The 13,044-nt window shown below is 43.1% G+C and overlaps 1 protein-coding gene and 1 long non-coding RNA gene across 16 annotated transcripts in view; one reads left to right on the top strand and one right to left on the bottom strand.

Moving 5' to 3' along the window:
- Positions 1-12,858, top strand: part of LOC114851744 (uncharacterized) — a 50,987-nt gene extending 38,129 nt beyond the window's left edge. The window contains exon 3 of the long non-coding RNA XR_005897409.2: positions 9,787-12,858. This is a non-coding gene — a long non-coding RNA (uncharacterized LOC114851744). The remainder of the gene's footprint in view (positions 1-9,786) is intronic.
- sox6 (SRY-box transcription factor 6) overlaps positions 1-13,044 on the bottom strand; it is a 118,373-nt gene that overhangs the window by 76,948 nt on the left and 28,381 nt on the right. The gene's annotated exons all lie outside the window — the stretch shown is intronic.

The following is a 13,044-nucleotide window of genomic DNA, read 5'->3' on the forward strand; positions in this document are numbered from 1 at the left end:
ATATTAGTGGAATTATTCCTGAAGTAGATAAAACCAAATTCTGTTTGGAAGTATTGTTCAAAAACATAGTGTGAATGCAAACATGCTCCACCGCACACACGCGTACAGATCAGCCTACACTGTGAAGTGAGACCTAAACAATGGTATCTTAAGTTAATCTCATGGAGTCTCAGCAGCTGTACAAACAACACAGAGAGTCAGGTAGATGGCAGGCAAGAGGTGTGAGACCTACACCCGCCTACCCGTCTCTCGCTCCTTGTCTTTTAGAGGCCCTCAATTTTAATCAGCCATTAAATTGTTTCCTGTAATTATATCAAATAGAAAGTGATCTCAAAATTGGGCAGTGTTAATTGTAAATCAAAAGTCAGAGCAAAGTTCAGTGTGTGTGTGTGTGTGTGTGTGTGTGTGTGTGTGTGTGTGTGTGTGTGTGTGTGTGTGGGAGGAGCGCAGACATTCTGACGTATTTTTTATTCATGCATCCAAAAAGCTCGGGCCTTAAGCGCAACAAGCGCCTCGTCCTCAATGGAGTGTGAGAGTGAAACAAAGCACTGCTTTTGTATTACACAGTAAATCAAGTGGTATTATTTTACCACTAAAATATTCAGTCTCTCAGGCACTTTTACTTTGGTCTCCAGTCATCAGTCAAACTGCTGAGGCGTGAGCGAGAGAAGAGGATAGAGGGAGAGAGGGTGAAAAGGAAACAGGGAGCAATGGAGGCTCCATTCTCCTGTAACATGTGTCTACAGCAATCTTGTTAAAGAATGCAACAGATCTGCAGCAGGCTCCATAACAGTATTTGTCAGCAGGAGTTAATAATTTATTAGCGGTGCTGGAGGGGTGGGCTGCGCTCAGGCAGCTAAAGAGTGCGGAGAACCCTTTCTGCCCCACCCCCACCCCTGACAAGCCCCATACAATACTACCTCATATTATTGGAAGGGAAAAGGGAAAGTGTGGCAGTAATTCTCTGAAAATAAGTGAGGGCAACCGTGCGGCGTTTTATTCCTCATATGCAGAGAGGGGATCACACAGCGCTGAGATCTAAAGGGGCTCGTGTGCAATGGATCAGCACAGACACAACAAAGACGTGTGATGAGGAATAAAATGAGATTTAGCGGAATGCGAGTGCTTCATAGGTTCTGATAGAAGCACACTGTTTACACCCCTGGCCTCCGTGCTCGTGGAATAAAATCAACAGAATAGCCCCGTTTGTACAACTGCAGTGTATTCTGGTGCCGTTGAAATAACTTTAACCACATTAATAATTTAACCAGCTTCTCTGGAAAATCAGCTAAGGAAAATCTGCTTTTAATACTAAACAGCGAGAGCGTGGTGAACTGGAGAGGTACTGTGGCTGATAAATCCCTGACAAGCTGCCCTCCTTTACGCCTGATTACACAATAACAATGGACAGCGAACAAACCAACGCAATCGATAAATGCATCGAACGCTGCCTTTCGGGCTGTTTCTCCAAAAAACAAAGCCCCAGTGACTTTGAAGACTGGAGGCAGACACGAGGGAGGATCAGTTGGGCAGCAGAACGGGCCTATATATAGCTGACAATATTGCACACATTTGAAGGATTAGGGGCTCATATGGCCTGGAATGCTTTGAGTCATGAATTGTTCCCGGCGATAATGTTTCATCATCGTGCACAACAACCTCTGCATAATTGGCAAGTATTAGAAGTGTTGTGCACCGCTCAACCGGGGGGTCCCTGGGGTCGGTCCGTGGGGCCATGTGTCCTCAGCTATCCCGTTTCCTCTTTCATCATAAAAGGGTCTGACTGACTTTCACCCTCTGGATCTGCTCTGTCACACTGTTTACCTTTTATAGACAATGGCGATAAGTAACTCCACACCATGTACCCGCTACCACGGCCCGCCCACACGCCCACTCGTCCGTCCCGCTGTCGATGTCTTGCACCTTTTGAGTTTTGAGCTGAAATCCCTGCAGGCGTTCTGTATCATCCTCCTTCACGCATTATTAGGCAGGAGAAGAAAATAAAACAAGTGAATTATTAAAAACCGGAAGATAAATAAGATTGAGAAATAAAAGGGCTTAAACTTCTCAAGTCCAGCACAGCTAATTAATCAATTATAATTATGGAAAGAATAGAACAAAAAGTCACAATAAATGAATAAAATATATTTGTTTGTTTAAAGCAATAAAAACAACAGCTCATAACATTGGTTTCATTTGTTTATAGGAAAAGCTGCATTGCTATATATAAAATATATTTGAAATGTTTGTTTACTTCATTTAATGTCCAAATGAAAAAAAAGTATTATTAAATTAGAATATGAAGTATGCAGAAGTATGTAAAGAATCAGTGGAGGGGCTCTACACGTGCGTTGGCATGGCTGGCTGTGTGTGAGAGTCATCTGTGGCTTCCCTTCAGGGGTTCCTCCTGTTGTAACAGGTGTCATGGTAGGGTTCCTCTGGGTTCTTCACCTGCCATAATGAGATATTACTACCTGACAGCTCCCAGCTGGAGGAGCATTGACACGGAATCCACCGTTTAGCACAATTAAATTATCACCCTCCATTGTGATTGTGCCATGCTGTGCAGCAGCCAGGTTCCTGGATACATAATCAACTCGTAATGTGGGCTGTACACCAAGCACAGTTAGTCTCTTTTTCTCTCTCTCTCTCTCGCTCACTCACACACACACACACACAGAAACACACACACATTCTGTCTGTCGTATTATTCTTTCAGCTTTAAAAACAGGTAAATCAGAAAAGAGAGCTCTTTTCTTTCTTTTCGTTAAGTCACTTTGAGCACTACACAAATTGATTTAAATCTCTTAAGCCTTTGTCGGCAAAGTAATTACAGATAATGATATTAGAAATGGCAAATGGTTGGCAAAATGCGGATTTCCTAACTGACTAACCTACTGTACGGTGACTGGAGAGTTGTCTAAATGAATTTGTTTAAATTGTTCCTCCATTATTGTTGACCTTCCCCTGAAAAAAGTCAACTCAATTACGGCGGCACTTCATCCTCACTTCACACTCTCTCCTGATGGCTTCTCTATTAGAAAGTGCCCCAGTTACCACAGCTAAAATCTACACTCAGATGATAGCCACGCAGAGCAAATTAAGCAAGCCACCTGAAGTGCACACTTTACATATTGAGCAGAGCATTGATAATTACTTTGCAGGGTAAATTATTTGCAATAATCTGCTGCTGGAGGAACTGCCTTGTATCTCACTTTAAACACTTGTGCAGCTGCCATGACAGCGTGGTTGGTGTCCTTGCCCCCCACACAAGCAAAGGGAGATGCAGGTGTGAGAGTGCTTAAGTGTCCCTGTCTGTCTACTCAGGAAGGGTCGATGAGCACTCACACACCGAATCCCTCGTTGCCCCCTCCCCCCTCCCCCTCCTCCCCCTCCTCCTCCTTGGTCCCCTGTGCCATTGGCCCTTTTTCCTGATCCCAGGACACAAGCTCAGAGCTGGATGGTATAACAGCCTCTCAGTTCCCCAGGACACACATACAGGTTCGCTCATGCGTATGCGTTCACAAATGAAGGGTGGCCATCCACTGTCCTTTTTTTTTCTGGACTTGCATCATTCTTTTGCAGAAATTACCCACAAGAGGAATATGCTGAACATTCTGTCTCAGACAGGAAGAAGGAGCACACTCGAAGACACAAACAGCAGCAGGAAAACAACTTTGTCAGTCCCCCTCACCAGCTGAACTGTTCTGCACAAGGCAAAAACAATAATATGACAGGAGATGTCCTCTTTTATTCTGCTGCTGTCTCTTTTGGCTGGGCCTGTTGGGATGGTGGAGTTCCCAAAGAGCCCTCCGTTGTTGCTGCTGCTGCACTTAAGCAAACCTCACAGCGAGTCAAGCCATCAACCAACACAACCCTATTTGCTGAGCAACAGTGGAGCTTTGTGGCTTGCCTCGTAGCTGACAGTAAGTTATGAGCCCTTTGTGAGCCGGAGAAAGAAAACAGAGATCGGAATTTGGCAGGAACATAATAATACAGAATTCTCCTGTTCATGGAACCTGAAATTTTCCCGGAAACAATCGAGCATTGTCGAAGGAAAGAAAAGCAACAGTGACAGATGAAATATAGAGTGGGGACCCCCTCCTTTTGGTAAAACAGTAAACAAAGCTCCATTGAGGCCAGGTCCATTCTGTCATTTATAAAGATAACTTCTTCTGTTCACTGGAGAGTTCGCAGCAAATGGCTGCACTTCAACAAATCGAGTGTAACATCTCTCACAGCTGCCAGAAAAGTGAGTAGAGGAGCTAGCTGGGGGGTGAGAACCGAAGTGGAGGAGCACATCCCAAGTTACCAAAGAGATGCACAATAAGTCCAAAGGATGTATAGAAATCTCTAGAGGAGCAGACTGCTCTGGGGGGAGACAGGAAAATCAAAAAGCGCCACAATTTTGGACTTTAGGCCGAACACTCCTGAACAATGGCCAACTATTAAGGCAAATTTCCAGAGAGCCGGACGGGCATGGGCACTGGTGACTGTGAATGGTTTATGGAAGTGGGGGTGGATGGGGGAAGGGTTTCTGCACTGCATGGCAGGAGAACTGTGGGCCTCAGTCATGAAGTCATCATTGGCAGCATCGGTGCCCAGCAGAACTGGGGTTTGGTACGAGTGTCGGTTTGGTCTGGACATCTGGAATGTCGACTTTCTCCGTCACTATCCTTGTACCTTTTCTGTTTTTCCTAATGTCGTTTGCTTCACACGTCCCGGTCACCAAATTGGCAATTTTACAATGCCTCCAGGAAAGAATAGCAGTTTTGTTCCTTTCCATTCTCTTCTCACAAATGGACTTCTGTAGCTGGGGGGGCTGGGGGGAATTAGCATCAACACTGTTGTAATTAAGCTACTCTATTCTGATTCTAGGGTCTGGGAGGACAACAGCTCATTAGCTACAGTTAGACCCACCACCCTTTTTTTACTCTCCTATTCTTTTTGTCTTTTGAAATAAATTAATGGTATTCATTCAGGGAAGGCACAGAAACGTGTCTCCCCCCACAACTGGACTTGGTGCCTCTTTGTCTTTGGACCTGTGTATGTGTGTGCGTGTGCATGGTTTTTTTCACGTGGTTGTGTGGTTGTGAGACGAAGGAGGTCTGGGATAGAAATGGGGAGGGGAGAGAGTAACCATGTTTCATGTGACACGTCAATTGGAAAATCAAAACAGGGGTAGTTCATTTGCTCCACCCAGATGAGGCCATCTAGCAGAGCTATGATGAATAGGGGTCAGGCAAGCCACACCTCAAAGATTTATGATTAAGGCTTATTATGTTGAGAAACTGACATTGATTGCTGATTTAAACCACTGAAACCAATTAATTTGCCAGTGCTGAATAGAAAGCATGGTCAACAGTGTGTGTCATTCTGACAGTCTGGACGGGAAGCAGGCGAGCAAAAGTGAAGGACTAAATGAATGGCTGGCACCCAGCTCTGTTTGGAGGTGGTTAAAAGTTACCAAACTGATTGACAGCTGATACAAAAAAAGAGAGGGCCTGCAGATAAAATGAGATCTGACGAGCAGAAGCAGAGAGCCCAACCACTGATCTAAGAAATTGCCCGAAAATGTGATTCACAGACGCCATACAGGCCGGTGTTTCAGAAATGCTAAGTTGGTTTCATTCATGGGCCGGCACAGAGAAAACCTGTGTAAATGAACGCGGAACATACAGTAGCCTAATAAAAGCAGAAGGCTGACAGACATGGTTGAACAGAAAAATGTGCTGTATTTCCACTCCGGAGGAAGCGCGCGCTGTAGTGGATTAGACGCTGACTGAAACACAAAATGCCTCAGCAGTTTGCTGTTAACCATGTGTCCGACCACTCATAGACTGTTCTCTACTTCTCTGCATTTGTTCAGGGGAGCCACAAGTACTACACCTACTGTACTGTACCACAGGCCTTTTGCACTGTGTCCAACCATCGGCACATTGCACTACATGCATGTTATTTTCCTCAGCGGCCGCCGTGGGAAGCCTGTGTTTACCGATACCTTCGCCTCAGTCAGTTTATTCGTCTCCCGATTTGTCGAGAAGACACATGCATCGTGGCCGTGCTTCAAAATGAAATCATTAACTAAATTGCTTTCTTAAAAAGCCACAAGTGTGCAGCAGGACTTGTGTGTGTGTTTGGCTTGGGGCCACGGGCCTCTGGTTCCCAGGCAGCCTCTGCCCTGGCTCTGTTGTGGTTCCCTGCCACCGCACTCATTATACTGAGCCCCAGCACAGCACGGTGCAGGGCTGTGGCTCGCTGTGCCTCGCTCCCTCACTCAGTGTGCTTGTAGGGAATAATCTGGTAATCTCAAACTACTCCTCCATTTCAATTGGGGCCCCATTCACACAAAGAGGCGCTTTGTTCCAAAACATTTATGGCCACCTTTCAGATTTCAATCAGAAAATTAATCAAAAACACATTATATAGATATGGAGATTTTGATTTTATATTGTGATTTTAAGGCTCTAAATTGTTAAACCACAATTCCTGGGGTCACTTTCCATAAAAAGAAAGCATCAAATCTCTGTAATATAACTTGTGTACATTTTTAAATATAAATACATTATGTGAAACAGAAAGACACCAGATGAACGCAAACACTGGCATTGTGTAGCCAATGTTCTAGAAAGTTTATCAATCTGCCTGAGAAAGATTTCAATAAACAAAGCAAACAGAATGGAAGGCAAGCGAGGACTGAAGGCCAGACAAATATTTGATAAGAGGATAGGGACTGAAGCTGGGCTGCACAACAGGGTAGCTGAGGACCCCATTAACACACACACACACACACACACACACACACACACACACACACACACACACACACACACACACACACACACACACACACACACACACACACACACTGTCTACTATTCTCTGCTGAGCTGCAGCAGGCAGCAGATGTGTCTTTCACAGCCTGTAAAGTGTGTAACCAATCTGCAAACAATAGCTGGAACTTGACAAAGGTCGTTACACTTGCAACACACTCGGCACAGCAAAGGGCAGTTAAATCCCGGTGGTCCTGTGCCCTTTCATTTTAATTTTTTTACAGACCACTAAGGCATTTAACAGCGAACACAAGAACCACCTATAAGTTGTGTATTTTCTGTTAGGGCCCATTAGTCCGCCAGCGTTACGCTATCTGCAGCATAAGCCCCTTAACAAAGTTTAAGTCACTTTTCTGACCTCCTGTTAAGCTACCAGTTGGTATAAACATGTTCAATCCTATTAACCTCATAATATACATGGGAGTGGGTAAAGTGCCACAGTGGCTTGTGCTAAAAGCCCGCTCCCGGTCTTAATTACAGCAGACAGCCATGACAGTGAAAACGATCCAGCAGCAGCCATGCTTCTAATACCTGCCACTGTGACCACAGGATGTGGGCCAACAAAGGAGCCATTACTTTTCACAACATGCCGGATCAATGATTGGTTTGTTCTAATTTGCTGCACTATCTTTAGTGCGTGGCCGTAAACACAAATTGCTGTAATGTGATGTTTATGAATAAACTATGACAGTTACAGTGAGTAAAATGAGCCTCACTCCAGACTCTGCACTTACCAGGAGGCGCAGCCCGGATGAGTCTTTTTGTTACAAAAATAAAGGCCAGTGTCAGAGAAAATAAAACGGCAGAAGTTCACAGGTTTGTTAGTAGCAGCCACTCAGGAGGAAGATTGTTCGTTATTTATTGTTGTGAGTTTGTTTGGGCCATAAAGCATCCTCTGTGGTTCAGCAGGGCAGCTCTCCAGCATTAGCCTGGCACAGCTGCTATAAATGGAAGCTGCATCACTACAAGACGCTAAAAATACGGGACCTGTTTTTCCCCATTTCCCTCTATTCTCAATTGTGTGTGAAACGTGAGCTTATGAGCCTTTTAAGACTTGTTTTATGTGGGGAAAAATGTGTTTGTTTTAAAAGCCAATAACAAATCCCTGGTATTTTGACAGAAAAATGCAAAAAAAATTATAACATGAGAGACCTTTGCTTACAAGCCAGGTTTTAGGAAAGCTCTCTGAAAAGCAAAAGTTTGAAAATTTCCCACATCCTCCTCCTGTGGGTGTGCCTGTAAAGTGCTTCACTCCTCTCTTTGGAAAGCCCTAAGGAATTGCATCATGGGACGGAGTGGAAGGCGATGGTAGCAACATACTGTAACATGGGGGAAATACCTCATGTTGGTTGATTCATAAACACCTTGTACGCTGGCTGGCTGGCCACTTAAACTGGTCTCTGCTGTGCTGGTTGTAATGGTAGAGCAGAGCTCCCTCGCTGGCCTGAGTGTTGTTCAAAAACACACACACACACAGTGTGACACAGATTATGCTGTGGATCTGTTTTAATTGAGTCTCAGCCTTTGTAGTGTCTGTTATCTCTGACTAATAGCATACATTGGCCCTCTCTCATTATCGGAGTGGGTCTTTATCAGAGACCCTTGTTTGATACAGTTAGAGCTGATGCATTATGAGCCACACACCAAGAGTCAGCAGCGATCTGCATTTTCAATAACTTCCGTAATTATATGCGCAATTCATCAGATGCAATGTGATTGCAGGGGAAGTGGAATAGAGTGGAATAGAGAGGAGCAGAGAGGTCTGATTCCTGAAGGACTAAAGTCTAATCACAAAACTAACATGATAATTGAAATCTAAATTGAAAGGCTTAGCTCTCAGGGAGAGTATGTCAGACATGGAGTGTAGAGACGCTAGTGAAAATAAAAGATGGAGAGAACGAGTGGCAGGAGAAAAGCATTTAAACTGTGCATGTAGTACATAGTCCTCAACAATACACGAATAAATCACATAAGGCTGGCATGCGTGCACATCAAAACAAGCCCTGAAACAGTTTAGAAGGTGAAAGTAGCTGAGACAGTTTTCGCTGAGACTCCTACAGTAGCACTATATTTTTAATATGACAATATTTGTTACCTTCACCGCTTTTTGCTTGACTAAACTACAGTAAGTGGGCTCTAGATTATTCAGCTCTGCCATTAATTCTACTTTTACAAGGTCATAAAATTTCTGTTTTTAAGTTGCAAGTGTCAAAAACTTGATGATTCTGCAGTATTTTTATTATTGACATCAGAAAATGAATTACTAACAAGTCACTAATCATGTAAGCGATTAGCGACGCACCACTGTGTCTGGATGGAACAGGACTGAGGAAGGACTGGGGAACAGAGTCAGTGCAGGAAAGTCGTCCGTCCCATTCTCCTCTCCTCACCCTTCCTCTGCTGTCCCGCCCTGCCACAGGATTCATATTCATCCCTCAATAACGTTTAATTAGTAATGCCAAATTCATTAACCTGTACTGCTGTTACGCTGACCTCGGCTATAAATTAGCTTAATGTGAGCAGACATATTGCAGCTGTAATAAGGGACATAAAACTCCAGAGAAACACATACTGTTCCTTCATAGTCATGGATCATTATAACTCAACAGGGTTTTAGAGCAGGAGTGTTCCTCTTCAGAGCACCTATAACTACAAGCCCATCCAACGCTTTTATTTCGACTAATGCCTAAGAAACTTGATTTATTGCAAGACGAAATAAAAAGAACATTATGGAAATGTATTACTCATAACAACCAGTATTTCCTTCACCAGTTCTCACCTCTAGAGTTTTAATGATTTAACTAAATTGCTGAGGTTACAACATTGTATGCCTTGTGTTTAATGGAAATGAAAACTCCAAAAGAAGCCGAGAAATGCTGTTGTGCAAGTCAAGAGTGCATTAGTTAAATATTAAGGTGTTTTTTTTAAAGAGTCTTTATGTTGTTTCCAACAGAGTGGGAGACAGACGGACAGAAAGCTGTGCAGATCCAGTGGTATCAGTAAAAGAGATGCAAGGGAGAATTCAAACAGCTTCTGACGGCTCCGTCTAATTGGTCCAAATCTTTGGCATCTTGTTTGTGTTTACTTAATCAGCTGAGGGAGTGTATACATTTTGTTGGCTGTGGGGCATCTCATCCCCTCACATCATCACATCGGGAGACTTCTTTTACTAGTAATATTTTTGTTTTCTTTTACAATTTCCAAAATGGCCAGAATGCTCATGTTTGAATGTTTGTTGGAGGAGAAACAAGTTCAGCAAACAAACTGCTATTGTAAAACCTCCAGACAGCCTCCACTGTCCTAGGATTACACATTGACCTTTCTGCTCCTCTATCCCCCCGTGAACACGTCTAACAGCTCACACCAAAGAGCCTATTAGGCTTGGGTCCCACTTTGTTGTTAAAAAGGGTCTTGTCCTTTCAGAACACTCACTTCCTTACTTTCTGGTTGTGTTTTTTTTAAGGCCGACGTGGCGGAGGAACACAAGTTCATTGTTCCCTCATGGATGGAAGTTGAAGTTACCAGGGCAACGGCTCTAATCCTCCTTTTTTTGCCACTTTTTTCATATTACCAGCCTATCAAGTGCTACCTTTTAAGTCTGGGGAAGGAGCACTCATTCACTTTTAATTAGCTATGATTCTGTTTGCCAGGAGACAGCATGATGAGCTAATCGAAATTTACGAAATAATGACGTACTACAGGCAGCTACGTCTTTTTCCTGAGGCCCGCTCCAAGAATAACAATAATGAGGCCATTATCGGGGATTGCACTTTAAAACACTGCCCTGCCACCATAACAGAGGACATAATTGTTCTGGTGTTTTCCATACAATCAACAACCCATTGTTGATGACTTGAGAACTAAAAGAAGCAAAGAATGGGTGGCATAATGATTGGTCTGTGCTGCCATGAAGATCCTGTACAAAGTGTCCACTGAGGAAGAACCTCGATAGACTACTGATTTGCTTGTAGCGGCTGCGGATGAAGACAACTGTCTGGCTTTGTAAAAAAAAAAAAAAAAAAGTCCTTTCTGCTTTTTGTCCAACTTGCCGCTCAAATAGCCCCCAAGCCGCATTAGAGTAGGACCATTCATATGGTGAAAGGCTGGGAGTCACACAGGCTGATGTGAAGGGGCCACATAGTCGCTGGAGAGAATCGCCATTTATGTAACCTCCCTCTGTTTTTATAAAAATATATAGTCGCATAAATATATTTGAACAGCTATAATAAAGCTGTGCTCCTGAAAGAATGATGTAGTCATGTTTGATCAGTGCTTCTCCACATACATGTAAAGTCAATTTATTTCACTGTACATGTACGTCAAGCGAGCGTTATCAAACATGGCAAGGTACCTCAATTAGATAATTACATATCTGCGCTGTAAAACTAACTGCATTATAAGTGCAGCGCAGCCATTTGGAAATTAAAGCATCCCAGAGAAAAGATGGTGATAAATAGAAGTTAAGAAATAAAATATTTTGTCAAAAAGTTCCACATGGCAACTCGCTGGGTGAGAGCTCAGCAGGGTTGTGCAAACACAGTGCTGCACCTATTAACTGTGCTCTATTGTAACAGGAGTAAGAGAGACAGAGCTCGAGGGCAGGAGGAATGCTAAGTGGGCCCCTTAGCCTAGTCAACCTTCAGTGGGTTTCATTTATCTTCATCTTGTTAGACTAAATTAATTAACAATCTCAATGTTACACACTTTCTCCTTTCATTACATCAAATAATGGCAGAAATGTAGGGGGAGGTCCTGCCCGCTGGGAGTAGACAGGCTGAAGATATCTCTCTCTCTCTCTGTGTTCACATCTCCATGCTCTGTCTCTCTAACTTCCCCTTTCTCTCCCACTCTCACTCTCATTTTCTCAGTCTCTTTGACTACACAAACAAAAACCTGTAAACGTCTTTCATAAACATAAAAAATTGATCCAATATGAAAACGCATCTTCTTTTCAGCTGAGGGGAAAAGAACCGTGAGGCTCACAATACCATGGGCATGAATAGTTGTTAGAGACACTGTGGTTCACAGATCTTCTGCAGTAGTTGAGAAATATTTTGCTTTGTGTAAATGTTAGGAATTTTAAACAGACTCCTATTATTTTTAGGAGACAGTACAAAGGCTTTCAAAGAGTTCAAAGTTCTCCCCATCGCATGAAGAGAGTTTGACGTATCAGGTGCCATTAGGAAGCAGCTTTGCGGCTATTAAAACCCACTGCGTGTGACTCACAACCAAACTTATGAGTCATTTCAATCATAGCAGGCCCATCCGTTGCATGACTGAGACACCAAGTACAGTATCAGAACTCGATAACATCTGCACATAAGGCAGAAAAGTGTGAGCATGTTCAGAAAGCCCCCGTTGACCCACTTCAGAAGTGGGAGAACAGAAACTGGGATTCTTGGCTGGAGGAAGGTCAGACTGCTGCATCCATCCGACCCATGTTTCTATCCTCTTCTACCCCTTTACCCCCCCCCCCCCCCCCCCTCAGCCCACTGCAGGACACAAGTCTTATCCCAGCAAAAGGGCCAAGCCTGAAGCAAAGCCTGCCTTTAATCTCAGCCTGATTGTTGAGGCCTCCAATCTCCAGTCAGTTTGTGATATCTTTCTACTGGCGCTTGTCCTTTAATTAAAATGGACGCTGACAGAAGGATGTGGATTACCACTGCAGTAATGTGTTTACTTAGAATAATCTGTGTTTTCTCACAAGTATGAGAACAAAAGAAAATTGTTGAGAAACAGCCAAGGTCAAAGGTCATGTGTCTTGTCAGCCTGTTTTTTTTGTTGCTGTTGTTTTTTTGTTTGAGAGTTGTAAGATTTAATTTAGTAATATTCCCTGTGAAATGCAGTAAAATGCTTCTTTAGTTTTTAACGCTTTTACTGTGTGTGTGCATATCTGTGTTATATGTGTAATTTATAAATCATTTGGTTAAAATTATTCAAATAAAATAATTCAGAAATGCCTGTGGGTAAAGAATGTAGCTTCTGAAATATAATTCTGCACAATTAACTTTTGTCCTATTCTTAATTTTGTCATCACTAAGAACTCGACTTCTTTATTTATCAAGTTTTTAAATGCAGTACTCCAGACATTTCAAATGTTAGAATTCAAAAGATAAATAAAATAAATTTAAACGCATGAGAAATATTCCTATTGAATCCCTGAAGGACATTTTGACTAGCGAGAGTAATGGTATCAAATTGTCCTTTCTTT

Source organism: Betta splendens, chromosome 3, assembly GCF_900634795.4.
Source record: "Betta splendens chromosome 3, fBetSpl5.4, whole genome shotgun sequence".
In the NCBI taxonomy this organism is placed as follows: domain Eukaryota; kingdom Metazoa; phylum Chordata; class Actinopteri; order Anabantiformes; family Osphronemidae; genus Betta; species Betta splendens.